General features: G+C 49.1%; 29 non-coding genes across 29 annotated transcripts; all 29 read left to right on the top strand.

Annotated features, from left to right (window-relative positions):
- Nucleotides 1–43: 43 nt before the first annotated feature.
- Nucleotides 44–115, top strand: Trnat-cgu (transfer RNA threonine (anticodon CGU)). The gene has a single exon. It is a non-coding gene; the product is annotated as a tRNA-Thr (tRNA).
- Nucleotides 116–7,332: 7,217 nt separating this feature from the next.
- On the top strand, nucleotides 7,333–7,404 carry Trnat-cgu (transfer RNA threonine (anticodon CGU)). Its single transcript has one exon. It is a non-coding gene; the product is annotated as a tRNA-Thr (tRNA).
- Nucleotides 7,405–7,735: 331 nt separating this feature from the next.
- Trnay-gua (transfer RNA tyrosine (anticodon GUA)) lies at nucleotides 7,736–7,809 on the top strand. The gene has a single exon. It is a non-coding gene; the product is annotated as a tRNA-Tyr (tRNA).
- A 689-nt stretch (nucleotides 7,810–8,498) lies between these two features.
- On the top strand, nucleotides 8,499–8,570 carry Trnat-cgu (transfer RNA threonine (anticodon CGU)). The gene has a single exon. It is a non-coding gene; the product is annotated as a tRNA-Thr (tRNA).
- A 333-nt stretch (nucleotides 8,571–8,903) lies between these two features.
- Trnan-guu (transfer RNA asparagine (anticodon GUU)) lies at nucleotides 8,904–8,977 on the top strand. Its single transcript has one exon. It is a non-coding gene; the product is annotated as a tRNA-Asn (tRNA).
- Nucleotides 8,978–10,356: 1,379 nt separating this feature from the next.
- Nucleotides 10,357–10,430, top strand: Trnan-guu (transfer RNA asparagine (anticodon GUU)). Its single transcript has one exon. It is a non-coding gene; the product is annotated as a tRNA-Asn (tRNA).
- A 693-nt stretch (nucleotides 10,431–11,123) lies between these two features.
- Nucleotides 11,124–11,195, top strand: Trnat-cgu (transfer RNA threonine (anticodon CGU)). The gene has a single exon. It is a non-coding gene; the product is annotated as a tRNA-Thr (tRNA).
- Nucleotides 11,196–11,528: 333 nt separating this feature from the next.
- On the top strand, nucleotides 11,529–11,602 carry Trnan-guu (transfer RNA asparagine (anticodon GUU)). Its single transcript has one exon. It is a non-coding gene; the product is annotated as a tRNA-Asn (tRNA).
- Nucleotides 11,603–12,291: 689 nt separating this feature from the next.
- Trnat-cgu (transfer RNA threonine (anticodon CGU)) lies at nucleotides 12,292–12,363 on the top strand. Its single transcript has one exon. It is a non-coding gene; the product is annotated as a tRNA-Thr (tRNA).
- Nucleotides 12,364–12,696: 333 nt separating this feature from the next.
- On the top strand, nucleotides 12,697–12,770 carry Trnan-guu (transfer RNA asparagine (anticodon GUU)). Its single transcript has one exon. It is a non-coding gene; the product is annotated as a tRNA-Asn (tRNA).
- A 971-nt stretch (nucleotides 12,771–13,741) lies between these two features.
- Nucleotides 13,742–13,813, top strand: Trnat-cgu (transfer RNA threonine (anticodon CGU)). The gene has a single exon. It is a non-coding gene; the product is annotated as a tRNA-Thr (tRNA).
- A 333-nt stretch (nucleotides 13,814–14,146) lies between these two features.
- Nucleotides 14,147–14,220, top strand: Trnan-guu (transfer RNA asparagine (anticodon GUU)). The gene has a single exon. It is a non-coding gene; the product is annotated as a tRNA-Asn (tRNA).
- Nucleotides 14,221–14,913: 693 nt separating this feature from the next.
- On the top strand, nucleotides 14,914–14,985 carry Trnat-cgu (transfer RNA threonine (anticodon CGU)). The gene has a single exon. It is a non-coding gene; the product is annotated as a tRNA-Thr (tRNA).
- A 333-nt stretch (nucleotides 14,986–15,318) lies between these two features.
- Trnan-guu (transfer RNA asparagine (anticodon GUU)) lies at nucleotides 15,319–15,392 on the top strand. The gene has a single exon. It is a non-coding gene; the product is annotated as a tRNA-Asn (tRNA).
- A 971-nt stretch (nucleotides 15,393–16,363) lies between these two features.
- Trnat-cgu (transfer RNA threonine (anticodon CGU)) lies at nucleotides 16,364–16,435 on the top strand. Its single transcript has one exon. It is a non-coding gene; the product is annotated as a tRNA-Thr (tRNA).
- A 333-nt stretch (nucleotides 16,436–16,768) lies between these two features.
- On the top strand, nucleotides 16,769–16,842 carry Trnan-guu (transfer RNA asparagine (anticodon GUU)). Its single transcript has one exon. It is a non-coding gene; the product is annotated as a tRNA-Asn (tRNA).
- A 693-nt stretch (nucleotides 16,843–17,535) lies between these two features.
- Nucleotides 17,536–17,607, top strand: Trnat-cgu (transfer RNA threonine (anticodon CGU)). Its single transcript has one exon. It is a non-coding gene; the product is annotated as a tRNA-Thr (tRNA).
- Nucleotides 17,608–17,940: 333 nt separating this feature from the next.
- On the top strand, nucleotides 17,941–18,014 carry Trnan-guu (transfer RNA asparagine (anticodon GUU)). Its single transcript has one exon. It is a non-coding gene; the product is annotated as a tRNA-Asn (tRNA).
- A 971-nt stretch (nucleotides 18,015–18,985) lies between these two features.
- On the top strand, nucleotides 18,986–19,057 carry Trnat-cgu (transfer RNA threonine (anticodon CGU)). The gene has a single exon. It is a non-coding gene; the product is annotated as a tRNA-Thr (tRNA).
- A 333-nt stretch (nucleotides 19,058–19,390) lies between these two features.
- Nucleotides 19,391–19,464, top strand: Trnan-guu (transfer RNA asparagine (anticodon GUU)). The gene has a single exon. It is a non-coding gene; the product is annotated as a tRNA-Asn (tRNA).
- A 689-nt stretch (nucleotides 19,465–20,153) lies between these two features.
- Trnat-cgu (transfer RNA threonine (anticodon CGU)) lies at nucleotides 20,154–20,225 on the top strand. The gene has a single exon. It is a non-coding gene; the product is annotated as a tRNA-Thr (tRNA).
- A 333-nt stretch (nucleotides 20,226–20,558) lies between these two features.
- Nucleotides 20,559–20,632, top strand: Trnan-guu (transfer RNA asparagine (anticodon GUU)). The gene has a single exon. It is a non-coding gene; the product is annotated as a tRNA-Asn (tRNA).
- A 971-nt stretch (nucleotides 20,633–21,603) lies between these two features.
- On the top strand, nucleotides 21,604–21,675 carry Trnat-cgu (transfer RNA threonine (anticodon CGU)). Its single transcript has one exon. It is a non-coding gene; the product is annotated as a tRNA-Thr (tRNA).
- Nucleotides 21,676–22,008: 333 nt separating this feature from the next.
- Trnan-guu (transfer RNA asparagine (anticodon GUU)) lies at nucleotides 22,009–22,082 on the top strand. The gene has a single exon. It is a non-coding gene; the product is annotated as a tRNA-Asn (tRNA).
- A 689-nt stretch (nucleotides 22,083–22,771) lies between these two features.
- Nucleotides 22,772–22,843, top strand: Trnat-cgu (transfer RNA threonine (anticodon CGU)). The gene has a single exon. It is a non-coding gene; the product is annotated as a tRNA-Thr (tRNA).
- A 333-nt stretch (nucleotides 22,844–23,176) lies between these two features.
- On the top strand, nucleotides 23,177–23,250 carry Trnan-guu (transfer RNA asparagine (anticodon GUU)). The gene has a single exon. It is a non-coding gene; the product is annotated as a tRNA-Asn (tRNA).
- Nucleotides 23,251–23,939: 689 nt separating this feature from the next.
- On the top strand, nucleotides 23,940–24,011 carry Trnat-cgu (transfer RNA threonine (anticodon CGU)). The gene has a single exon. It is a non-coding gene; the product is annotated as a tRNA-Thr (tRNA).
- Nucleotides 24,012–24,344: 333 nt separating this feature from the next.
- Trnan-guu (transfer RNA asparagine (anticodon GUU)) lies at nucleotides 24,345–24,418 on the top strand. Its single transcript has one exon. It is a non-coding gene; the product is annotated as a tRNA-Asn (tRNA).
- A 971-nt stretch (nucleotides 24,419–25,389) lies between these two features.
- Nucleotides 25,390–25,461, top strand: Trnat-cgu (transfer RNA threonine (anticodon CGU)). Its single transcript has one exon. It is a non-coding gene; the product is annotated as a tRNA-Thr (tRNA).
- Nucleotides 25,462–25,757: the final 296 nt, after the last annotated feature.

Here is a 25,757-nt window from a genome sequence, read left to right as displayed (position 1 = left end):
ATGAAGTGACAATTCGGGTATAGCTCACAAGCGCCAAGCTGCCGCCTTCTTAGCTCAGTGGTAGAGCACTGGTCTCGTAAACCAGGGGTCGGGATTTCGAACCTCACAGAAGGCATTCATTTTTTTAACCTTCCTGCAAGGAGCGGAGCTATCTCGACCAGCATCTAACACATGGCAGTACACTGAATGAAAGGGATGTTCTACAACCTATGACAAGTATTCTACTGGCCTCAGAGGTTTTCTGAATGCATAGGCACAACAGTGGTTTGTATGCATTTTGTAGTATAATGTCATGCTTGGCGATGTCATTCGTTTACGAGCCTCGCTACAGTGTGCATGCACGTTATCCATGTGAAGAGGCGCAAGCAGATGCTACCATTCTGCGAGATTCCTGCAGAAGGTATACCAATTGCGTTGATATACAGAGCACAAGTGAGCCAAATTCAAGGCCTCCGTGGCGCATTACCGCTTGAGACGCGGCAGCGTGCGGACGTTCGGAGCGCTCAGTGTCACTTGCTTTGTTTACGTTGTATTGTGCTTTCTGTTTCACGTGATTGCGCGTGGTTGTGTGTTCGTGTCGTTGTTTTAAGTGTTTGTTGTATGCAGTTAGCCCATTTGGGTTAATTTGCACAATGGTTCCCACGATTCCAAGGAAAAATACCCTGCAGTTCGAGTTTGACAAGGCTACACGATCAGTTCAGCCAAGTTCACTGGAAGTTCATGAATGGATCGTCGATACACTCGGCATTACCACTGATCAAGTTCACACTGCCTACTACGACCTGGATTTGTACTGCTTTTTCGTGAAGCTCCTGAATCCCCTCTTACTGGAACGACTTTTGCAGAAACATGGCGGCGGCGTCGAGTTCCGGCATCGCGATGGCACTGTGAGTACTGTCCAAGTTACTAACGCGGATGTCGAGATCTCTAACGTGCGTATTTACAACCTGCCCCCTGAAGTAGACAACTGTTTCCTAAAAGACGTGCTCACGAAATATGGCGAAGTGCGTAACATTAGACTTGAAAAGTGGTCCAGGCACCATAAGTTGCAATGTTTTTCTGGCATCAGATCGGTTGAGATGCAAGTTAAAGTCAACATCCCATCCCATGTATTTGTTTGTGGGTATAAGGTGCAGGTTACATATTCTGGACAAGCTTCTACGTGTTTTAACTGCAATGAAAGTGGTCATTTACGGCAAAATTGCCCTAAAAGAATGACCGTCTTAAAGCCTACTTTACAACAACGTAAGAGGCTCACTTTAGCTGATCTAGTGACGGGCACCCAATTACCAAGTAATGAGCCGTCCCTTTCCACTGATACTGTGACTGTACATGAAAAACCTTTTGAAGACGAGTTCCCTGCTATTCCTCTTGCGAAGGGCGGGGATCAGAACCCTCTCACCCGTCCGGTCACTGCGGTGGCGTCCAAGAGACGTCGGACGTGCGACAGTAGTAGTTCAGATGAAGGCGTCTCAGTACCGGTAACACCTGCCACACCTGATATCAAACAACCTGCAGGCGACATTGAGCTTTCGCAAGACGCTATACCAGAATCACGTGTTGATGTTAATACTTCTTCGCCTGATGACGGTATTGCTACGCCCCAGGTTGGTTCTTGTTTACCGTCCACGTCTGTCGAGTCGGCTCCCCAACAAACCGATGGTGAACCTCAGCATGTTGCCCACAGTGACGTCGACGGTGTGTGCGCAGGTCCCCCACTCGTATCACAGCCACGCGACACTGACAACAAACACACTGACGAGTGTGTCACCACGGAGCGAGATCTCAGCCTTGCTTGTCAACAACCTGACCGGGAGAGTGTTTCCAAACAATCCCAACGTGTGGATAAACAAGAACTTAGCGCGTCTCCGGATGGACTATCTGGTGAGTCGCACATGCAGGTTGCTGCAGCAGGGCAACCTGCACAGGAGACTTGTGTCGATTCTCCGATGCCGCTTTCTGCGGAAAAAGTCGCAAGCGTCGGGAGGAACAAAAAGAAATTCCAACCGAACTTGAATGTACCGCGCAGCAAACACAAACTGCAAGCCCTCTCAGATGCGAACGATGGTGATGGCCACTCTCCACCAGCTGGTTCACGAATGGATTGGTATGCCGGTGACGATGATCACGTTAATTTAAAGTAGCTCCGTACATTCCATGGCACAAGCGTACAAGGTCCTGAGTGTTAATGTTAACAGGATCACGTCTGAATTGAAACTTGCAGTCTTTAGGCAGTTCGTATATGAGTCTGCCGCTGATATACTTCTATTGCAGGAATTCCTTGTTCCTGATCTGGTCATTCCCGGTTTCCACTGTATTACCAATGTTGCCTTCGAACTTAGCACTGGTACCGCCATTCTCGTGCGTGAAGGCATCCCCGTCTCGGACGTTGAAACACTGGAGTCGGGGCGTGGCATATCCTGCAAAATATTCGGCGTCACGCTCGTGAACCTATACGCGCCCTCAGGGAGTGGCCACAGGTTCGCAAGGACCGAGTTCTTTAAAGACGAACTAATTTACCTGCTTCGTAAAAATCCGACTGCCCTAATATTAGGAGGAGATTTTAACTGTGTCGTACATCAAAAAGATCAGCGGCCGCATTTTAACTATTGTAAGGAGCTTCATGATCTGGTTTTACGAATGAATCTAAAGGATACGTGGGAACTCCTTCACCCTACCCTTGTGAAATTTACATACTTCACTTCCACCTCGAGTAGCCGCCTCGACAGAATATATGTGTCTTCTCAGCTCGGGGAACACGTTGTTGACTCGGAGGTCATTCCCGTCCCATGTAGCGATCACTGCGCCTACGCCGCCGTTATACAACTGGACAGACAACCCACCAAACGATTCAGAAGTCACTGGATGTTCAATATTTCCCACCTTCAGGACGCCGATCTCGAGGTACTTGTCACACGGACTTGGACTTTTTGTCTTCGCTCTGTCAATAGATACCGTACGAAAGTAGAGTGGTGGACGTCCTTTGCTAAACCAAAGTTGCGTCGGGCTTTGATTTCGTACTGTAATACGCAATCAAGGGATGCAAAGAGGACCACCGAATTTTACTATTCAATTTTAAGGGAGCTCTACGACAAATCTGGCGTCAATAATATTTACACGGCTCAAATAAAGCAAATCAAGGCTAAGATGCTCAGTATCAAACGTAAACAACTAGAAGGATTAAAAATCAAGTCGAAAGTCAACTCTTTTGTTCAATCTGAGACAACTTCCATGTATCATCTAATTAAGCATCAGACGAACCGTAGACGCTTATTTATAGACGAACTGGCAACTGATAACGGGGAACTTCTCACTCGGCAACCTGACATAGTCACGGCAATCCAGGGGTATTATCACGGCCTGTACTCGGACTGCCCCACCAATGATGGCTTGACTGCTACTGTACTCCAGTTGATGGACACGTCCGTTACTGAGGAAGATAATCGTGACTTTCTGGCTGCGTTTAGTGTCGAGGAGACTTTAGAACTTATTGTTAAGTCGCCAGCTCACAAAGCCCCAGGACTGGACGGCCTTCCCAAGGAGTTTTATCTTCGGTATTGGGATGTAATTGGTGTTACTTTTACAGAAATTTTAAATGAAATCATTGCTGGGGCGCCTGTTCCTGCTGCGATGAAGGAGGGTAAAATTGTCCTTGTTCCCAAACGCAAAGGATGTAAGCGATTTGATAATCTGCGCCCGCTCACCCTGCTCAATTTTGACTACAAAACTATAGCCAGAGCTGTTAACACCCGAATGTCTCCGCTCATTCACAAAGTTGTCCGGCGGCACCAGGCGTGCGTGCCAGGACGGAATGCCATGTCTGCGATGTCTGAAATTCGGGACCTCATCTCCATTGCCTCAGTCACCAACCTGAAGTGTGCGCTGCTTTTTCTAGACTTTCATAAAGCCTTTGATCATGTGAACCACCGATACCTTTTTCACATCATGGACAAAATAGGACTCGAGGAAGGGGTGATACAAGTCCTTCGCACTTTGATATCTGGCATATCATCGAGGATACAAGTCAATGGACAGCTGACGCAACCGATATCCATTCAGCGGGGTGTCCCCCAGGGCAGTCCACTCTCTATGTCACTTTTTGTGCTGTCCCTGGAAACCTTCCTTCGGTCTCTTTATCACCAGTTGTCAGGAGTGTCAATCTCCGGTCACACATTCATAGTCCGTGCGTACGCTGACGATGTTGCCGTACTGTTACGCACTGAGGACGAGGTGGTCCGTATTAAAGGGGCGATCGACCAATATAGTGAAGTGTCTGGAGCACAACTCAGTGACCGGAAATGTAAAGTGCTCGATATCAGGGGTTTCGAGAACTTAACTATACCGTGGGCGCATGTTGTGGAATCTCACAAGCTACTAGGAATCACCTTGAATAGGTGCCCTCTCAAAATGGCGGCCTCCAATTGGAAGTCAGTGACGCATCTGATACAGGGTACCATTGTCGAATGTCGCTGGCGTGCTGTGAACATTATAGAAAAAATTCGGCTTCTCAATACCTACGTCTTCTCCAAGGCGTATTATGTTGCACAGTTCTTTCCCATTCCCAAGCTTCAGGCCAGAAAGATCATGCAGGTTGCCAATCGATTCATCTGGAAGGGCAACATATTTAAATTGTCCTCCGATACGCTGGCCAAGTCGAGAACTACTGGTGGGCTTGAGTTAGTTAACATTGCCGGGAAAGCAATGGCCTTGTACGTCAAGCAGACCACGACTATACTGCATGACCGCCATTGCACTGTTACTCAAAAGTTGTTCCTCACAGTGCGTCCAGCGAGTATGCGACCTCCTGTTGACGTCGGCAGAATCCATTACAAACTGAAACACATCAGAGAATTTTTCCTTCAGTGTAGTTATGCAGATGTGGATGCTCTACGGCGACGACCACTGTCAACTCGGGACTTGCAACGTGAGTGGGAAAAGTCGGCGACCCCAAATACCATAGAACGGAAGTATCCAACTACCGAATGGACAACGGTGTGGGCCAACATCAGCTTGAACGTACACTCTTCGGATGTTGCTTCAACCTGGTTCAGGGTGGTAAATAACACAATTGCCACTAATGAAAAGCTACATGCAATTGGGTTAAGTGACACAAATCTCTGCCTCTGTTGTGGACTCGTCGATTCTCTGATTCATCGGTTTACCTGCGGTGGTCATGCACTGAATTGGCGATGGGTCAAGAAGAGGATCGCGGTTCTCTCAAGGAGCGCGGAAGACAATCTGCAGCTGGATATCCTACTGCGTCCGGACAAAAAGTTTTACCCTGCCACGAAAAACAATACAGTAATGTGGATCCTAGGGCACTATGTCAACTATATCATAAATGTTCGTGGAGAGGACGATTTTATTAGTTTTCTGACCTACATGGCGCTGGCATACTGGAAAATTCAATGTGTCACTGACAGTAAAAAATTATTCGGAAACATGATGGACATCACGTTCGAAAAACATGGCATAGGCTGACCGCATTGGATGATGGATGCACATCAAGGGGATATGTATTCTTCTTTTTCTTTTTTTTTCATTTATACTTTCTGTTACGCCTGGTCAATGTATTTCTTTTCATTAGTCTCCTTTTACTTGTTTGCTTATTCTTGACACTCACGCACCTCTAATGGAAGAGGAACAGAATTCGCCATGGATCGCAACACACAAATGACACACGACAAAGAAGAAATGTTCATTTACAAACGTGTCAGCACTATATACCTCGGAGCAGAGGCTTAACACCTATACCAGCATAACATGCGAATCAAGGAAACACAATCAGTGTCTGCTTGAAGGAGTGATTCAGGGATGAGTGGAGGGAGCCATCGCAGGCAGGCCTCGGGATTCGACCCCTACCCGCTTTGTCTCCCCCCGCACGGAACTGACCACTCTCTTAAAAAAAAAAAAAAAATGGTGTAAAGATTAAAAAAAAAAAAAAAAAGTGGTGTAGCGGTTATCACGTCTAAAAATAAAAAAAAAAACAAAAAAAAACAAAAAAAAAATTTGGCGCAGAGGATAGCGCGTTGGACTTCTAATTCAAAGGTCGTGGGTTCGATCCCCACAAGGGACGGGCAATTTTTAAAAATGTCTGCCAATCACAAGATGGGTATTGACATATGGGTAACAACAAGCGTCTTCAAAACGTGAAAATTGTTGTGACCTCAGTTCTATTGTGAAGTGTGTTAACCTTACACATACAAGCAAAATTCTCCATGATGTGTTATCCATGACGCTGTTAAAGTAAAAAAAAAAAAAAAAAAAAAAAAAAAAAAAAAAAAAAAAAAGTGGCGCAATCGGCTAGCGCGTTCGGCTGTTAACCGAAAGGTTGGTGGTTCGAGCCCACCCGGGGGCGAAATCGTTTTAACCGGCACCGAGGTGAGGACATACGTCAACTTTGTTGTTAGAGATACACAGCTAGCGTGACAATTTGGCTGTGTTTGAGTGATGCCACAGAGCCTTATACACATTCAGCCAAGTGACACTGTAGGTAAAAACATGGCCCTACACAGACGTTCTACTCTTTTCCTATTTATTCGTCATGTGTGACACTGCAGTAGAGCGACGCCCACTACAAAAGACGTATTCTTTACATTCAATTTCAGCGTATACGTCGCGACTGCCATATGACAGGGCCTGTCTCTCGATGTCGATTTGTATTTGGTGTCTCTTAAGTGTCGGTCTGCAGTGGGCCGCTGTTGGCCGAGAGACGTGCAGTTTGAGTGATGCCACAGAGCCTTATACACATTCAGCCAAGTGACACTGTAGGTAAAAACATGGCCCTACACAGACGTTCTACTCTTTTCCTATTTATTCGTCATGTGTGACACTGCAGTAGAGCGACGCCCACTACAAAAGACGTATTCTTTACATTCAATTTCAGCGTATACGTCGCGACTGCCATATGACAGGGCCTGTCTCTCGATGTCGATTTGTATTTGGTGTCTCTTAAGTGTCGGTCTGCAGTGGGCCGCTGTTGGCCGAGAGACGTGCAGTCGCTCGCCTTACATGAAGCCCCATGGGCAACGCCAGTGCCACTGTGGGCAACAGCATACTGTAGCCAGAGAGAGGAGCCGAAAGGCGCATTTCGCAGTCGAGCCACGCTATCCCACAAGCTGTGCACTAGGTCAGGATTGTGCAGACCGCAAACTTCTGGTGGCCCGACGCTCGTCGTCGATCGTAAGGGCGAAACAGTCAAGAGATTTGGAAAACGGCAATGTGGACACCCCCAGCAGCAGCTGTGTGCCAAATCCGATATCTGGTCGAGGGCTGCAAGATTCAGTATGATGAAGTGACAATTCGGGGATAGCTCACAAACGCCAAGCTGCCGCCTTCTTAGCTCAGTGGTAGAGCACTGGTCTCGTAAACCAGGGGTCGTCATTTCGAACCTCACAGAAGGCATTCATTTTTTTAACCTTCCTGCAAGGAGCGGAGCTATCTCGACCAGCATCTAACACATGGCAGTACACTGAATGAAAGGGATGTTCTACAACGTATGACAAGTATTCTACTGGCCTCAGAGGTTTTCTGAATGCATAGGCACAACAGTGGTTTGTATGCATTTTGTAGTATAATGTCATGCTTGGCGATGTCATTCGTTTACGAGCCTCGCTAGTGTGCATGCACGTTATCCATGTGAAGAGGCGCAAGCAGATGCTGCCATTCTGCGAGATTCCTGCAGAAGGTATACCAATTGCGTTGATATACAGAGCACAAGTGAGCCAAATTCAAGGCCTCCGTGGCGCAATCGGCTAGCGCGTTCGGCTGTAAACCGAAAGGTTGTTGGTTCGAGCCCACCCGGGGGCGAAATCGTTTTAACCGGCACCGAGGTGAGGACATACGTCAACTTTGTTAGAGATACACAGCTAGCGTGACAATTTGGCTGTGTTTGAGTGATGCCACAGAGCCTTATACACATTCAGCCAAGTGACACTGTAGGTAAAAACATGGCCCTACACAGACGTTCTACTCTTTTCCTATTTATTCGTCATGTGTGACACTGCAGTAGAGCGACGCCCACTACAAAAGACGTATTCTTTACATTCAATTTCAGCGTATACGTCGCGACTGCCATATGACAGGGCCTGTCTCTCGATGTCGATTTGTATTTGGTGTCTCTTAAGTGTCGGTCTGCAGTGGGCCGCTGTTGGCCGAGAGACGTGCAGTCGCCTTACATGAAGCCCCATGGGCAACGCCAGTGCCACTGTGGGCAACAGCATACTGTAGCCAGAGAGAGGAGCCGAAAGGCGCATTTCGCAGTCGAGCCACGCTATCCCACAAGCTGTGCACTAGGTCAGGATTGTGCAGACCGCAAACTTCTGGTGGCCCGACGCTCGTCGTCGATCGTAAGGGCGAAACAGTCAAGAGATTTGGAAAACGGCAATGTGGACACCCCCAGCAGCAGCTGTGTGCCAAATCCGATATCTGGTCGAGGGCTGCAAGATTCAGTATGATGAAGTGACAATTCGGGTATAGCTCACAAGCGCCAAGCTGCCGCCTTCTTAGCTCAGTGGTAGAGCACTGGTCTCGTAAACCAGGGGTCGGGATTTCGAACCTCACAGAAGGCATTCATTTTTTTAACCTTCCTGCAAGGAGCGGAGCTATCTCGACCAGCATCTAACACATGGCAGTACACTGAATGAAAGGGATGTTCTACAACCTATGACAAGTATTCTACTGGCCTCAGAGGTTTTCTGAATGCATAGGCACAACAGTGGTTTGTATGCATTTTGTAGTATAATGTCATGCTTGGCGATGTCATTCGTTTACGAGCCTCGCTACAGTGTGCATGCACGTTATCCATGTGAAGAGGCGCAAGCAGATGCTACCATTGTGCGAGATTCCTGCAGAAGGTATACCAATTGCGTTGATATACAGAGCACAAGTGAGCCAAATTCAAGGCCTCCGTGGCGCAATCGGCTAGCGCGTTCGGCTGTTAACCGAAAGGTTGGTGGCTCGAGCCCACCCGGGGGCGAAATCGTTTTAACCGGCACCGAGGTGAGGACATACGTCAACTTTGTTGTTAGAGATACACAGCTAGCGTGACAATTTGGCTGTGTTTGAGTGATGCCACAGAGCCTTATACACATTCAGCCAAGTGACACTGTAGGTAAAAACATGGCCCTACACAGACGTTCTACTCTTTTCCTATTTATTCGTCATGTGTGACACTGCAGTAGAGCGACGCCCACTACAATAGACGTATTCTTTACATTCAATTTCAGCGTATACGTCGCGACTGCCATATGACAGGGCCTGTCTCTCGATGTCGATTTGTATTTGGTGTCTCTTAAGTGTCGGTCTGCAGTGGGCCGCTGTTGGCCGAGAGACGTGCAGTTTGAGTGATGCCACAGAGCCTTATACACATTCAGCCAAGTGACACTGTAGGTAAAAACATGGCCCTACACAGACGTTCTACTCTTTTCCTATTTATTCGTCATGTGTGACACTGCAGTAGAGCGACGCCCACTACAAAAGACGTATTCTTTACATTCAATTTCAGCGTATACGTCGCGACTGCCATATGACAGGGCCTGTCTCTCGATGTCGATTTGTATTTGTTGTCTCTTAAGTGTCGGTCTGCAGTGGGCCGCTGTTGGCCGAGAGACGTGCAGTCGCTCGCCTTACATGAAGCCCCATGGGCAACGCCAGTGCCACTGTGGGCAACAGCATACTGTAGCCAGAGAGAGGAGCCGAAAGGCGCATTTCGCAGTCGAGCCACGCTATCCCACAAGCTGTGCACTAGGTCAGGATTGTGCAGACCGCAAACTTCTGGTGGCCCGACGCTCGTCGTCGATCGTAAGGGCGAAACAGTCAAGAGATTTGGAAAACGGCAATGTGGACACCCCCAGCAGCAGCTGTGTGCCAAATCCGATATCTGGTCGAGGGCTGCAAGATTCAGTATGATGAAGTGACAATTCGGGGATAGCTCACAAACGCCAAGCTGCCGCCTTCTTAGCTCAGTGGTAGAGCACTGGTTTCGTAAACCAGCGGTCTTCATTTCGAACCTCACAGAAGGCATTCATTTTTTTAACCTTCCTGCAAGGAGCGGAGCTATCTCGACCAGCATCTAACACATGGCAGTACACTGAATGAAAGGGATGTTCTACAACCTATGACAAGTATTCTACTGGCCTCAGAGGTTTTCTGAATGCATAGGCACAACAGTGGTTTGTATGCATTTTGTAGTATAATGTCATGCTTGGCGATGTCATTCGTTTACGAGCCTCGCTACAGTGTGCATGCACGTTATCCATGTGAAGAGGCGCAAGCAGATGCTACCATTCTGCGAGATTCCTGCAGAAGGTATACGAATTGCGTTGATATACAGAGCACAAGTGAGCCAAATTCAAGGCCTCCGTGGCGCAATCGGCTAGCGCGTTCGGCTGTTAACCGAAAGGTTGGTGGTTCGAGCCCACCCGGGGGCGAAATCGTTTTAACCGGCACCGAGGTGAGGACATACGTCAACTTTGTTAGAGATACACAGCTAGCGTGACAATTTGGCTGTGTTTGAGTGATGCCACAGAGCCTTATACACATTCAGCCAAGTGACACTGTAGGTAAAAACATGGCCCTACACAGACGTTCTACTCTTTTCCTATTTATTCGTCATGTGTGACACTGCAGTAGAGCGACGCCCACTACAAAAGACGTATTCTTTACATTCAATTTCAGCGTATACGTCGCGACTGCCATATGACAGGGCCTGTCTCTCGATGTCGATTTGTATTTGGTGTCTCTTAAGTGTCGGTCTGCAGTGGGCCGCTGTTGGCCGAGAGACGTGCAGTCGCTCGCCTTACATGAAGCCCCATGGGCAACGCCAGTGCCACTGTGGGCAACAGCATACTGTAGCCAGAGAGAGGAGCCGAAAGGCGCATTTCGCAGTCGAGCCACGCTATCCCACAAGCTGTGCACTAGGTCAGGATTGTGCAGACCGCAAACTTCTGGTGGCCCGACGCTCGTCGTCGATCGTAAGGGCGAAACAGTCAAGAGATTTGGAAAACGGCAATGTGGACACCCCCAGCAGCAGCTGTGTGCCAAATCCGATATCTGGTCGAGGGCTGCAAGATTCAGTATGATGAAGTGACAATTCGGGGATAGCTCACAAACGCCAAGCTGCCGCCTTCTTAGCTCAGTGGTAGAGCACTGGTCTCGTAAACCAGGGGTCGTGATTTCGAACCTCACAGAAGGCATTCATTTTTTTAACCTTCCTGCAAGGAGCGGAGCTAGCTCGACCAGCATCTAACACATGGCAGTACACTGAATGAAAGGGATGTTCTACAACCTATGACAAGTATTCTACTGGCCTCAGAGGTTTTCTGAATGCATAGGCACAACAGTGGTTTGTATGCATTTTGTAGTATAATGTCATGCTTGGCGATGTCATTCGTTTACGAGCCTCGCTACAGTGTGCATGCACGTTATCCATGTGAAGAGGCGCAAGCAGATGCTACCATTCTGCGAGATTCCTGCAGAAGGTATACCAATTGCGTTGATATACAGAGCACAAGTGAGCCAAATTCAAGGCCTCCGTGGCGCAATCGGCTAGCGCGTTCGGCTGTTAACCGAAAGGTTGGTGGTTCGAGCCCACCCGGGGGCGAAATCGTTGTAACCGGCACCGAGGTGGGGACATACGTCAACTTTGTTAGAGATACACAGCTAGCGTGACAATTTGGCTGTGTTTGAGTGATGCCACAGAGCCTTATACACATTCAGCCAAGTGACACTGTAGGTAAAAACATGGCCCTACACAGACGTTCTACTCTTTTCCTATTTATTCGTCATGTGTGACACTGCAGTAGAGCGACGCCCACTACAAAAGACGTATTGTTTACATTCAATTTCAGCGTATACGTCGCGACTGCCATATGACAGGGCCTGTCTCTCGATGTCGATTTGTATTTGGTGTCTCTTAAGTGTCGGTCTGCAGTGGGCCGCTGTTGGCCGAGAGACGTGCAGTCGCCTTACATGAAGCCCCATGGGCAACGCCAGTGCCACTGTGGGCAACAGCATACTGTAGCCAGAGAGAGGAGCCGAAAGGCGCATTTCGCAGTCGAGCCACGCTATCCCACAAGCTGTGCACTAGGTCAGGATTGTGCAGACCGCAAACTTCTGGTGGCCCGACGCTCGTCGTCGATCGTAAGGGCGAAACAGTCAAGAGATTTGGAAAACGGCAATGTGGACACCCCCAGCAGCAGCTGTGTGCCAAATCCGATATCTGGTCGAGGGCTGCAAGATTCAGTATGATGAAGTGACAATTCGGGGATAGCTCACAAACGCCAAGCTGCCGCCTTCTTAGCTCAGTGGTAGAGCACTGGTCTCGTAAACCAGGGGTCGTGATTTCGAACCTCACAGAAGGCATTCATTTTTTTAACCTTCCTGCAAGGAGCGGAGCTAGCTCGACCAGCATCTAACACATGGCAGTACACTGAATGAAAGGGATGTTCTACAACCTATGACAAGTATTCTACTGGCCTCAGAGGTTTTCTGAATGCATAGGCACAACAGTGGTTTGTATGCATTTTGTAGTATAATGTCATGCTTGGCGATGTCATTCGTTTACGAGCCTCGCTACAGTGTGCATGCACGTTATCCATGTGAAGAGGCGCAAGCAGATGCTACCATTCTGCGAGATTCCTGCAGAAGGTATACCAATTGCGTTGATATACAGAGCACAAGTGAGCCAAATTCAAGGCCTCCGTGGCGCAATCGGCTAGCGCGTTCGGCTGTTAACCGAAAGGTTGGTGGTTCGAGCCCACCCGGGGGCGAAATCGTTTTAACCGGCACCGAGGTGAGGACATACGTCAACTTTGTTAGAGATACACAGCTAGCGTGACAATTTGGCTGTGTTTGAGTGATGCCACAGAGCCTTATACACATTCAGCCAAGTGACACTGTAGGTAAAAACATGGCCCTACACAGACGTTCTACTCTTTTCCTATTTATTCGTCATGTGTGACACTGCAGTAGAGCGACGCCCACTACAATAGACGTATTCTTTACATTCAATTTCAGCGTATACGTCGCGACTGCCATATGACAGGGCCTGTCTCTCGATGTCGATTTGTATTTGGTGTCTCTTAAGTGTCGGTCTGCAGTGGGCCGCTGTTGGCCGAGAGACGTGCAGTTTGAGTGATGCCACAGAGCCTTATACACATTCAGCCAAGTGACACTGTAGGTAAAAACATGGCCCTACACAGACGTTCTACTCTTTTCCTATTTATTCGTCATGTGTGACACTGCAGTAGAGCGACGCCCACTACAAAAGACGTATTCTTTACATTCAATTTCAGCGTATACGTCGCGACTGCCATATGACAGGGCCTGTCTCTCGATGTCGATTTGTATTTGTTGTCTCTTAAGTGTCGGTCTGCAGTGGGCCGCTGTTGGCCGAGAGACGTGCAGTCGCTCGCCTTACATGAAGCCCCATGGGCAACGCCAGTGCCACTGTGGGCAACAGCATACTGTAGCCAGAGAGAGGAGCCGAAAGGCGCATTTCGCAGTCGAGCCACGCTATCCCACAAGCTGTGCACTAGGTCAGGATTGTGCAGACCGCAAACTTCTGGTGGCCCGACGCTCGTCGTCGATCGTAAGGGCGAAAGAGTCAAGAGATTTGGAAAACGGCAATGTGGACACCCCCAGCAGCAGCTGTGTGCCAAATCCGATATCTGGTCGAGGGCTGCAAGATTCAGTATGATGAAGTGACAATTCGGGGATAGCTCACAAACGCCAAGCTGCCGCCTTCTTAGCTCAGTGGTAGAGCACTGGTCTCGTAAACCAGGGGTCGTGATTTCGAACCTCACAGAAGGCATTCATTTTTTTAACCTTCCTGCAAGGAGCGGAGCTAGCTCGACCAGCATCTAACACATGGCAGTACACTGAATGAAAGGGATGTTCTACAACCTATGACAAGTATTCTACTGGCCTCAGAGGTTTTCTGAATGCATAGGCACAACAGTGGTTTGTATGCATTTTGTAGTATAATGTCATGCTTGGCGATGTCATTCGTTTACGAGCCTCGCTACAGTGTGCATGCACGTTATCCATGTGAAGAGGCGCAAGCAGATGCTACCATTCTGCGAGATTCCTGCAGAAGGTATACCAATTGCGTTGATATACAGAGCACAAGTGAGCCAAATTCAAGGCCTCCGTGGCGCAATCGGCTAGCGCGTTCGGCTGTTAACCGAAAGGTTGGTGGTTCGAGCCCACCCGGGGGCGAAATCGTTTTAACCGGCACCGAGGTGAGGACATACGTCAACTTTGTTAGAGATACACAGCTAGCGTGGCAATTTGGCTGTGTTTGAGTGATGCCACAGAGCCTTATACACATTCAGCCAAGTGACACTGTAGGTAAAAACATGGCCCTACACAGACGTTCTACTCTTTTCCTATTTATTCGTCATGTGTGACACTGCAGTAGAGCGACGCCCACTACAAAAGACGTATTGTTTACATTCAATTTCAGCGTATACGTCGCGACTGCCATATGACAGGGCCTGTCTCTCGATGTCGATTTGTATTTGGTGTCTCTTAAGTGTCGGTCTGCAGTGGGCCGCTGTTGGCCGAGAGACGTGCAGTCGCTCGCCTTACATGAAGCCCCATGGGCAACGCCAGTGCCACTGTGGGCAACAGCATACTGTAGCCAGAGAGAGGAGCCGAAAGGCGCATTTCGCAGTCGAGCCACGCTATCCCACAAGCTGTGCACTAGGTCAGGATTGTGCAGACCGCAAACTTCTGGTGGCCCGACGCTCGTCGTCGATCGTAAGGGCGAAAGAGTCAAGAGATTTGGAAAACGGCAATGTGGACACCCCCAGCAGCAGCTGTGTGCCAAATCCGATATCTGGTCGAGGGCTGCAAGATTCAGTATGATGAAGTGACAATTCGGGGATAGCTCACAAACGCCAAGATGCCGCCTTCTTAGCTCAGTGGTAGAGCACTGGTCTCGTAAACCAGGGGTCGTGATTTCGAACCTCACAGAAGGCATTCATTTTTTTAACCTTCCTGCAAGGAGCGGAGCTAGCTCGACCAGCATCTAACACATGGCAGTACACTGAATGAAAGGGATGTTCTACAACCTATGACAAGTATTCTACTGGCCTCAGAGGTTTTCTGAATGCATAGGCACAACAGTGGTTTGTATGCATTTTGTAGTATAATGTCATGCTTGGCGATGTCATTCGTTTACGAGCCTCGCTACAGTGTGCATGCACGTTATCCATGTGAAGAGGCGCAAGCAGATGCTACCATTCTGCGAGATTCCTGCAGAAGGTATACCAATTGCGTTGATATACAGAGCACAAGTGAGCCAAATTCAAGGCCTCCGTGGCGCAATCGGCTAGCGCGTTCGGCTGTTAACCGAAAGGTTGGTGGTTCGAGCCCACCCGGGGGCGAAATCGTTTTAACCGGCACCGAGGTGAGGACATACGTCAACTTTGTTAGAGATACACAGCTAGCGTGACAATTTGGCTGTGTTTGAGTGATGCCACAGAGCCTTATACACATTCAGCCAAGTGACACTGTAGGTAAAAACATGGCCCTACACAGACGTTCTACTCTTTTCCTATTTATTCGTCATGTGTGACACTGCAGTAGAGCGACGCCCACTACAAAAGACGTATTCTTTACATTCAATTTCAGCGTATACGTCGCGACTGCCATATGACAGGGCCTGTCTCTCGATGTCGATTTGTATTTGGTGTCTCTTAAGTGTCGGTCTGCAGTGGGCCGCTGTTGGCCGAGAGACGTGCAGTTTGAGTGATGCCACAGAGCCTTATACACATTCAGCCAAGTGACACTGTAGGTAAAAACATGGCCCTACACAGACGTTCTACTCTTTTCCTATTTATTCGTCATGTGTGACACTGCAGTAGAGCGACGCCCACTACAAAAGACGTATTCTTTACATTCAATTTCAGCGTATACGTCGCGACTGCCATATGACAGGGCCTGTCTCTCGATGTCGATTTGTATTTGGTGTCTCTTAAGTGTCGGTCTGCAGTGGGCCGCTGTTGGCCGAGAGACGTGCAGTCGCTCGCCTTACATGAAGCCCCATGGGCAACGCCAGTGCCACTGTGGGCAACAGCATACTGTAGCCAGAGAGAGGAGCCGAAAGGCGCATTTCGCAGTCGAGCCACGCTATCCCACAAGCTGTGCACTAGGTCAGGATTGTGCAGACCGCAAACTTCTGGTGGCCCGACGCTCGTCGTCGATCGTAAGGGCGAAACAGTCAAGAGATTTGGAAAACGGCAATGTGGACACCCCCAGCAGCAGCTGTGTGCCAAATCCGATATCTGGTCGAGGGCTGCAAGATTCAGTATGATGAAGTGACAATTCGGGGATAGCTCACAAACGCCAAGCTGCCGCCTTCTTAGCTCAGTGGTAGAGCACTGGTTTCGTAAACCAGGGGTCGTCATTTCGAACCTCACAGAAGGCATTCATTTTTTTAACCTTCCTGCAAGGAGCGGAGCTATCTCGACCAGCATCTAACACATGGCAGTACACTGAATGAAAGGGATGTTCTACAACCTATGACAAGTATTCTACTGGCCTCAGAGGTTTTCTGAATGCATAGGCACAACAGTGGTTTGTATGCATTTTGTAGTATAATGTCATGCTTGGCGATGTCATTCGTTTACGAGCCTCGCTACAGTGTGCATGCACGTTATCCATGTGAAGAGGCGCAAGCAGATGCTACCATTCTGCGAGATTCCTGCAGAAGGTATACCAATTGCGTTGATATACAGAGCACAAGTGAGCCAAATTCAAGGCCTCCGTGGCGCAATCGGCTAGCGCGTTCGGCTGTTAACCGAAAGGTTGGTGGTTCGAGCCCACCCGGGGGCGAAATCGTTTTAACCGGCACCGAGGTGAGGACATACGTCAACTTTGTTAGAGATACACAGCTAGCGTGACAATTTGGCTGTGTTTGAGTGATGCCACAGAGCCTTATACACATTCAGCCAAGTGACACTGTAGGTAAAAACATGGCCCTACACAGACGTTCTACTCTTTTCCTATTTATTCGTCATGTGTGACACTGCAGTAGAGCGACGCCCACTACAAAAGACGTATTGTTTACATTCAATTTCAGCGTATACGTCGCGACTGCCATATGACAGGGCCTGTCTCTCGATGTCGATTTGTATTTGGTGTCTCTTAAGTGTCGGTCTGCAGTGGGCCGCTGTTGGCCGAGAGACGTGCAGTCGCTCGCCTTACATGAAGCCCCATGGGCAACGCCAGTGCCACTGTGGGCAACAGCATACTGTAGCCAGAGAGAGGAGCCGAAAGGCGCATTTCGCAGTCGAGCCACGCTATCCCACAAGCTGTGCACTAGGTCAGGATTGTGCAGACCGCAAACTTCTGGTGGCCCGACGCTCGTCGTCGATCGTAAGGGCGAAAGAGTCAAGAGATTTGGAAAACGGCAATGTGGACACCCCCAGCAGCAGCTGTGTGCCAAATCCGATATCTGGTCGAGGGCTGCAAGATTCAGTATGATGAAGTGACAATTCGGGGATAGCTCACAAACGCCAAGATGCCGCCTTCTTAGCTCAGTGGTAGAGCACTGGTCTCGTAAACCAGGGGTCGTGATTTCGAACCTCACAGAAGGCATTCATTTTTTTAACCTTCCTGCAAGGAGCGGAGCTAGCTCGACCAGCATCTAACACATGGCAGTACACTGAATGAAAGGGATGTTCTACAACCTATGACAAGTATTCTACTGGCCTCAGAGGTTTTCTGAATGCATAGGCACAACAGTGGTTTGTATGCATTTTGTAGTATAATGTCATGCTTGGCGATGTCATTCGTTTACGAGCCTCGCTACAGTGTGCATGCACGTTATCCATGTGAAGAGGCGCAAGCAGATGCTACCATTCTGCGAGATTCCTGCAGAAGGTATACCAATTGCGTTGATATACAGAGCACAAGTGAGCCAAATTCAAGGCCTCCGTGGCGCAATCGGCTAGCGCGTTCGGCTGTTAACCGAAAGGTTGGTGGTTCGAGCCCACCCGGGGGCGAAATCGTTTTAACCGGCACCGAGGTGAGGACATACGTCAACTTTGTTAGAGATACACAGCTAGCGTGACAATTTGGCTGTGTTTGAGTGATGCCACAGAGCCTTATACACATTCAGCCAAGTGACACTGTAGGTAAAAACATGGCCCTACACAGACGTTCTACTCTTTTCCTATTTATTCGTCATGTGTGACACTGCAGTAGAGCGACGCCCACTACAAAAGACGTATTCTTTACATTCAATTTCAGCGTATACGTCGCGACTGCCATATGACAGGGCCTGTCTCTCGATGTCGATTTGTATTTGGTGTCTCTTAAGTGTCGGTCTGCAGTGGGCCGCTGTTGGCCGAGAGACGTGCAGTTTGAGTGATGCCACAGAGCCTTATACACATTCAGCCAAGTGACACTGTAGGTAAAAACATGGCCCTACACAGACGTTCTACTCTTTTCCTATTTATTCGTCATGTGTGACACTGCAGTAGAGCGACGCCCACTACAAAAGACGTATTCTTTACATTCAATTTCAGCGTATACGTCGCGACTGCCATATGACAGGGCCTGTCTCTCGATGTCGATTTGTATTTGGTGTCTCTTAAGTGTCGGTCTGCAGTGGGCCGCTGTTGGCCGAGAGACGTGCAGTCGCTCGCCTTACATGAAGCCCCATGGGCAACGCCAGTGCCACTGTGGGCAACAGCATACTGTAGCCAGAGAGAGGAGCCGAAAGGCGCATTTCGCAGTCGAGCCACGCTATCCCACAAGCTGTGCACTAGGTCAGGATTGTGCAGACCGCAAACTTCTGGTGGCCCGACGCTCGTCGTCGATCGTAAGGGCGAAACAGTCAAGAGATTTGGAAAACGGCAATGTGGACACCCCCAGCAGCAGCTGTGTGCCAAATCCGATATCTGGTCGAGGGCTGCAAGATTCAGTATGATGAAGTGACAATTCGGGGATAGCTCACAAACGCCAAGCTGCCGCCTTCTTAGCTCAGTGGTAGAGCACTGGTTTCGTAAACCAGGGGTCGTCATTTCGAACCTCACAGAAGGCATTCATTTTTTTAACCTTCCTGCAAGGAGCGGAGCTATCTCGACCAGCATCTAACACATGGCAGTACACTGAATGAAAGGGATGTTCTACAACCTATGACAAGTATTCTACTGGCCTCAGAGGTTTTCTGAATGCATAGGCACAACAGTGGTTTGTATGCATTTTGTAGTATAATGTCATGCTTGGCGATGTCATTCGTTTACGAGCCTCGCTACAGTGTGCATGCACGTTATCCATGTGAAGAGGCGCAAGCAGATGCTACCATTCTGCGAGATTCCTGCAGAAGGTATACCAATTGCGTTGATATACAGAGCACAAGTGAGCCAAATTCAAGGCCTCCGTGGCGCAATCGGCTAGCGCGTTCGGCTGTTAACCGAAAGGTTGGTGGTTCGAGCCCACCCGGGGGCGAAATCGTTTTAACCGGCACCGAGGTGAGGACATACGTCAACTTTGTTAGAGATACACAGCTAGCGTGACAATTTGGCTGTGTTTGAGTGATGCCACAGAGCCTTATACACATTCAGCCAAGTGACACTGTAGGTAAAAACATGGCCCTACACAGACGTTCTACTCTTTTCCTATTTATTCGTCATGTGTGACACTGCAGTAGAGCGACGCCCACTACAAAAGACGTATTGTTTACATTCAATTTCAGCGTATACGTCGCGACTGCCATATGACAGGGCCTGTCTCTCGATGTCGATTTGTATTTGGTGTCTCTTAAGTGTCGGTCTGCAGTGGGCCGCTGTTGGCCGAGAGACGTGCAGTCGCCTTACATGAAGCCCCATGGGCAACGCCAGTGCCACTGTGGGCAACAGCATACTGTAGCCAGAGAGAGGAGCCGAAAGGCGCATTTCGCAGTCGAGCCACGCTATCCCACAAGCTGTGCACTAGGTCAGGATTGTGCAGACCGCAAACTTCTGGTGGCCCGACGCTCGTCGTCGATCGTAAGGGCGAAACAGTCAAGAGATTTGGAAAACGGCAATGTGGACACCCCCAGCAGCAGCTGTGTGCCAAATCCGATATCTGGTCGAGGGCTGCAAGATTCAGTATGATGAAGTGACAATTCGGGTATAGCTCACAAGCGCCAAGCTGCCGCCTTCTTAGCTCAGTGGTAGAGCACTGGTCTCGTAAACCAGGGGTCGGGATTTCGAACCTCACAGAAGGCATTCATTTTTTTAACCTTCCTGCAAGGAGCGGAGCTATCTCGACCAGCATCTAACACATGGCAGTACACTGAATGAAAGGGATGTTCTACAACCTATGACAAGTATTCTACTGGCCTCAGAGGTTTTCTGAATGCATAGGCACAACAGTGGTTTGTATGCATTTTGTAGTATAATGTCATGCTTGGCGATGTCATTCGTTTACGAGCCTCGCTACAGTGTGCATGCACGTTATCCATGTGAAGAGGCGCAAGCAGATGCTACCATTCTGCGAGATTCCTGCAGAAGGTATACCAATTGCGTTGATATACAGAGCACAAGTGAGCCAAATTCAAGGCCTCCGTGGCGCAATCGGCTAGCGCGTTCGGCTGTTAACCGAAAGGTTGGTGGCTCGAGCCCACCCGGGGGCGAAATCGTTTTAACCGGCACCGAGGTGAGGACATACGTCAACTTTGTTAGAGATACACAGCTAGCGTGACAATTTGGCTGTGTTTGAGTGATGCCACAGAGCCTTATACACATTCAGCCAAGTGACACTGTAGGTAAAAACATGGCCCTACACAGACGTTCTACTCTTTTCCTATTTATTCGTCATGTGTGACACTGCAGTAGAGCGACGCCCACTACAAAAGACGTATTGTTTACATTCAATTTCAGCGTATACGTCGCGACTGCCATATGACAGGGCCTGTCTCTCGATGTCGATTTGTATTTGGTGTCTCTTAAGTGTCGGTCTGCAGTGGGCCGCTGTTGGCCGAGAGACGTGCAGTTTGAGTGATGCCACAGAGCCTTATACACATTCAGCCAAGTGACACTGTAGGTAAAAACATGGCCCTACACAGACGTTCTACTCTTTTCCTATTTATTCGTCATGTGTGACACTGCAGTAGAGCGACGCCCACTACAAAAGACGTATTCTTTACATTCAATTTCAGCGTATACGTCGCGACTGCCATATGACAGGGCCTGTCTCTCGATGTCGATTTGTATTTGGTGTCTCTTAAGTGTCGGTCTGCAGTGGGCCGCTGTTGGCCGAGAGACGTGCAGTCGCTCGCCTTACATGAAGCCCCATGGGCAACGCCAGTGCCACTGTGGGCAACAGCATACTGTAGCCAGAGAGAGGAGCCGAAAGGCGCATTTCGCAGTCGAGCCACGCTATCCCACAAGCTGTGCACTAGGTCAGGATTGTGCAGACCGCAAACTTCTGGTGGCCCGACGCTCGTCGTCGATCGTAAGGGCGAAACAGTCAAGAGATTTGGAAAACGGCAATGTGGACACCCCCAGCAGCAGCTGTGTGCCAAATCCGATATCTGGTCGAGGGCTGCAAGATTCAGTATGATGAAGTGACAATTCGGGGATAGCTCACAAACGCCAAGCTGCCGCCTTCTTAGCTCAGTGGTAGAGCACTGGTTTCGTAAACCAGGGGTCGTCATTTCGAACCTCACAGAAGGCATTAATTTTTTTAACCTTCCTGCAAGGAGCGGAGCTATCTCGACCAGCATCTAACACATGGCAGTACACTGAATGAAAGGGATGTTCTACAACCTATGACAAGTATTCTACTGGCCTCAGAGGTTTTCTGAATGCATAGGCACAACAGTGGTTTGTATGCATTTTGTAGTATAATGTCATGCTTGGCGATGTCATTCGTTTACGAGCCTCGCTACAGTGTGCATGCACGTTATCCATGTGAAGAGGCGCAAGCAGATGCTACCATTCTGCGAGATTCCTGCAGAAGGTATACCAATTGCGTTGATATACAGAGCACAAGTGAGCCAAATTCAAGGCCTCCGTGGCGCAATCGGCTAGCGCGTTCGGCTGTTAACCGAAAGGTTGGTGGTTCGAGCCCACCCGGGGGCGAAATCGTTTTAACCGGCACCGAGGTGAGGACATACGTCAACTTTGTTAGAGATACACAGCTAGCGTGACAATTTGGCTGTGTTTGAGTGATGCCACAGAGCCTTATACACATTCAGCCAAGTGACACTGTAGGTAAAAACATGGCCCTACACAGACGTTCTACTCTTTTCCTATTTATTCGTCATGTGTGACACTGCAGTAGAGCGACGCCCACTACAAAAGACGTATTGTTTACATTCAATTTCAGCGTATACGTCGCGACTGCCATATGACAGGGCCTGTCTCTCGATGTCGATTTGTATTTGGTGTCTCTTAAGTGTCGGTCTGCAGTGGGCCGCTGTTGGCCGAGAGACGTGCAGTCGCCTTACATGAAGCCCCATGGGCAACGCCAGTGCCACTGTGGGCAACAGCATACTGTAGCCAGAGAGAGGAGCCGAAAGGCGCATTTCGCAGTCGAGCCACGCTATCCCACAAGCTGTGCACTAGGTCAGGATTGTGCAGACCGCAAACTTCTGGTGGCCCGACGCTCGTCGTCGATCGTAAGGGCGAAACAGTCAAGAGATTTGGAAAACGGCAATGTGGACACCCCCAGCAGCAGCTGTGTGCCAAATCCGATATCTGGTCGAGGGCTGCAAGATTCAGTATGATGAAGTGACAATTCGGGTATAGCTCACAAGCGCCAAGCTGCCGCCTTCTTAGCTCAGTGGTAGAGCACTGGTCTCGTAAACCAGGGGTCGGGATTTCGAACCTCACAGAAGGCATTCATTTTTTTAACCTTCCTGCAAGGAGCGGAGCTATCTCGACCAGCATCTAACACATGGCAGTACACTGAATGAAAGGGATGTTCTACAACCTATGACAAGTATTCTACTGGCCTCAGAGGTTTTCTGAATGCATAGGCACAACAGTGGTTTGTATGCATTTTGTAGTATAATGTCATGCTTGGCGATGTCATTCGTTTACGAGCCTCGCTACAGTGTGCATGCACGTTATCCATGTGAAGAGGCGCAAGCAGATGCTACCATTCTGCGAGATTCCTGCAGAAGGTATACCAATTGCGTTGATATACAGAGCACAAGTGAGCCAAATTCAAGGCCTCCGTGGCGCAATCGGCTAGCGCGTTCGGCTGTTAACCGAAAGGTTGGTGGCTCGAGCCCACCCGGGGGCGAAATCGTTTTAACCGGCACCGAGGTGAGGACATACGTCAACTTTGTTAGAGATACACAGCTAGCGTGACAATTTGGCTGTGTTTGAGTGATGCCACAGAGCCTTATACACATTCAGCCAAGTGACACTGTAGGTAAAAACATGGCCCTACACAGACGTTCTACTCTTTTCCTATTTATTCGTCATGTGTGACACTGCAGTAGAGCGACGCCCACTACAAAAGACGTATTGTTTACATTCAATTTCAGCGTATACGTCGCGACTGCCATATGACAGGGCCTGTCTCTCGATGTCGATTTGTATTTGGTGTCTCTTAAGTGTCGGTCTGCAGTGGGCCGCTGTTGGCCGAGAGACGTGCAGTCGCCTTACATGAAGCCCCATGGGCAACGCCAGTGCCACTGTGGGCAACAGCATACTGTAGCCAGAGAGAGGAGCCGAAAGGCGCATTTCGCAGTCGAGCCACGCTATCCCACAAGCTGTGCACTAGGTCAGGATTGTGCAGACCGCAAACTTCTGGTGGCCCGACGCTCGTCGTCGATCGTAAGGGCGAAACAGTCAAGAGATTTGGAAAACGGCAATGTGGACACCCCCAGCAGCAGCTGTGTGCCAAATCCGATATCTGGTCGAGGGCTGCAAGATTCAGTATGATGAAGTGACAATTCGGGGATAGCTCACAAACGCTAAGCTGCCGCCTTCTTAGCTCAGTGGTAGAGCACTGGTCTCGTAAACCAGGGGTCGTGAGTTCGAACCTCACAGAAGGCATTCATTTTTTTAACCTTCCTGCAAGGAGCGGAGCTATCTCGACCAGCATCTAACACATGGCAGTACACTGAATGAAAGGGATGTTCTACAACCTATGACAAGTATTCTACTGGCCTCAGAGGTTTTCTGAATGCATAGGCACAACAGTGGTTTGTATGCATTTTGTAGTATAATGTCATGCTTGGCGATGTCATTCGTTTACGAGCCTCGCTACAGTGTGCATGCACGTTATCCATGTGAAGAGGCGCAAGCAGATGCTACCATTCTGCGAGATTCCTGCAGAAGGTATACCAATTGCGTTGATATACAGAGCACAAGTGAGCCAAATTCAAGGCCTCCGTGGCGCAATCGGCTAGCGCGTTCGGCTGTTAACCGAAAGGTTGGTGGTTCGAGCCCACCCGGGGGCGAAATCGTTTTAACCGGCACCGAGGTGAGGACATACGTCAACTTTGTTAGAGATACACAGCTAGCGTGACAATTTGGCTGTGTTTGAGTGATGCCACAGAGCCTTATACACATTCAGCCAAGTGACACTGTAGGTAAAAACATGGCCCTACACAGACGTTCTACTCTTTTCCTATTTATTCGTCATGTGTGACACTGCAGTAGAGCGACGCCCACTACAAAAGACGTATTGTTTACATTCAATTTCAGCGTATACGTCGCGACTGCCATATGACAGGGCCTGTCTCTCGATGTCGATTTGTATTTGGTGTCTCTTAAGTGTCGGTCTGCAGTGGGCCGCTGTTGGCCGAGAGACGTGCAGTTTGAGTGATGCCACAGAGCCTTATACACATTCAGCCAAGTGACACTGTAGGTAAAAACATGGCCCTACACAGACGTTCTACTCTTTTCCTATTTATTCGTCATGTGTGACACTGCAGTAGAGCGACGCCCACTACAAAAGACGTATTCTTTACATTCAATTTCAGCGTATACGTCGCGACTGCCATATGACAGGGCCTGTCTCTCGATGTCGATTTGTATTTGGTGTCTCTTAAGTGTCGGTCTGCAGTGGGCCGCTGTTGGCCGAGAGACGTGCAGTCGCTCGCCTTACATGAAGCCCCATGGGCAACGCCAGTGCCACTGTGGGCAACAGCATACTGTAGCCAGAGAGAGGAGCCGAAAGGCGCATTTCGCAGTCGAGCCACGCTATCCCACAAGCTGTGCACTAGGTCAGGATTGTGCAGACCGCAAACTTCTGGTGGCCCGACGCTCGTCGTCGATCGTAAGGGCGAAACAGTCAAGAGATTTGGAAAACGGCAATGTGGACACCCCCAGCAGCAGCTGTGTGCCAAATCCGATATCTGGTCGAGGGCTGCAAGATTCAGTATGATGAAGTGACAATTCGGGGATAGCTCACAAACGCCAAGCTGCCGCCTTCTTAGCTCAGTGGTAGAGCACTGGTCTCGTAAACCAGGGGTCGTGATTTCGAACCTCACAGAAGGCATTCATTTTTTTAACCTTCCTGCAAGGAGCGGAGCTAGCTCGACCAGCATCTAACACATGGCAGTACACTGAATGAAAGGGATGTTCTACAACCTATGACAAGTATTCTACTGGCCTCAGAGGTTTTCTGAATGCATAGGCACAACAGTGGTTTGTATGCATTTTGTAGTATAATGTCATGCTTGGCGATGTCATTCGTTTACGAGCCTCGCTACAGTGTGCATGCACGTTATCCATGTGAAGAGGCGCAAGCAGATGCTACCATTCTGCGAGATTCCTGCAGAAGGTATACCAATT

The sequence above is a fragment of the Schistocerca nitens genome, chromosome 6 (genome assembly GCF_023898315.1).
Source record: "Schistocerca nitens isolate TAMUIC-IGC-003100 chromosome 6, iqSchNite1.1, whole genome shotgun sequence".
NCBI lineage: Eukaryota > Metazoa > Arthropoda > Insecta > Orthoptera > Acrididae > Schistocerca > Schistocerca nitens.
This window is presented reverse-complemented; position numbering and strand designations above follow the sequence as displayed.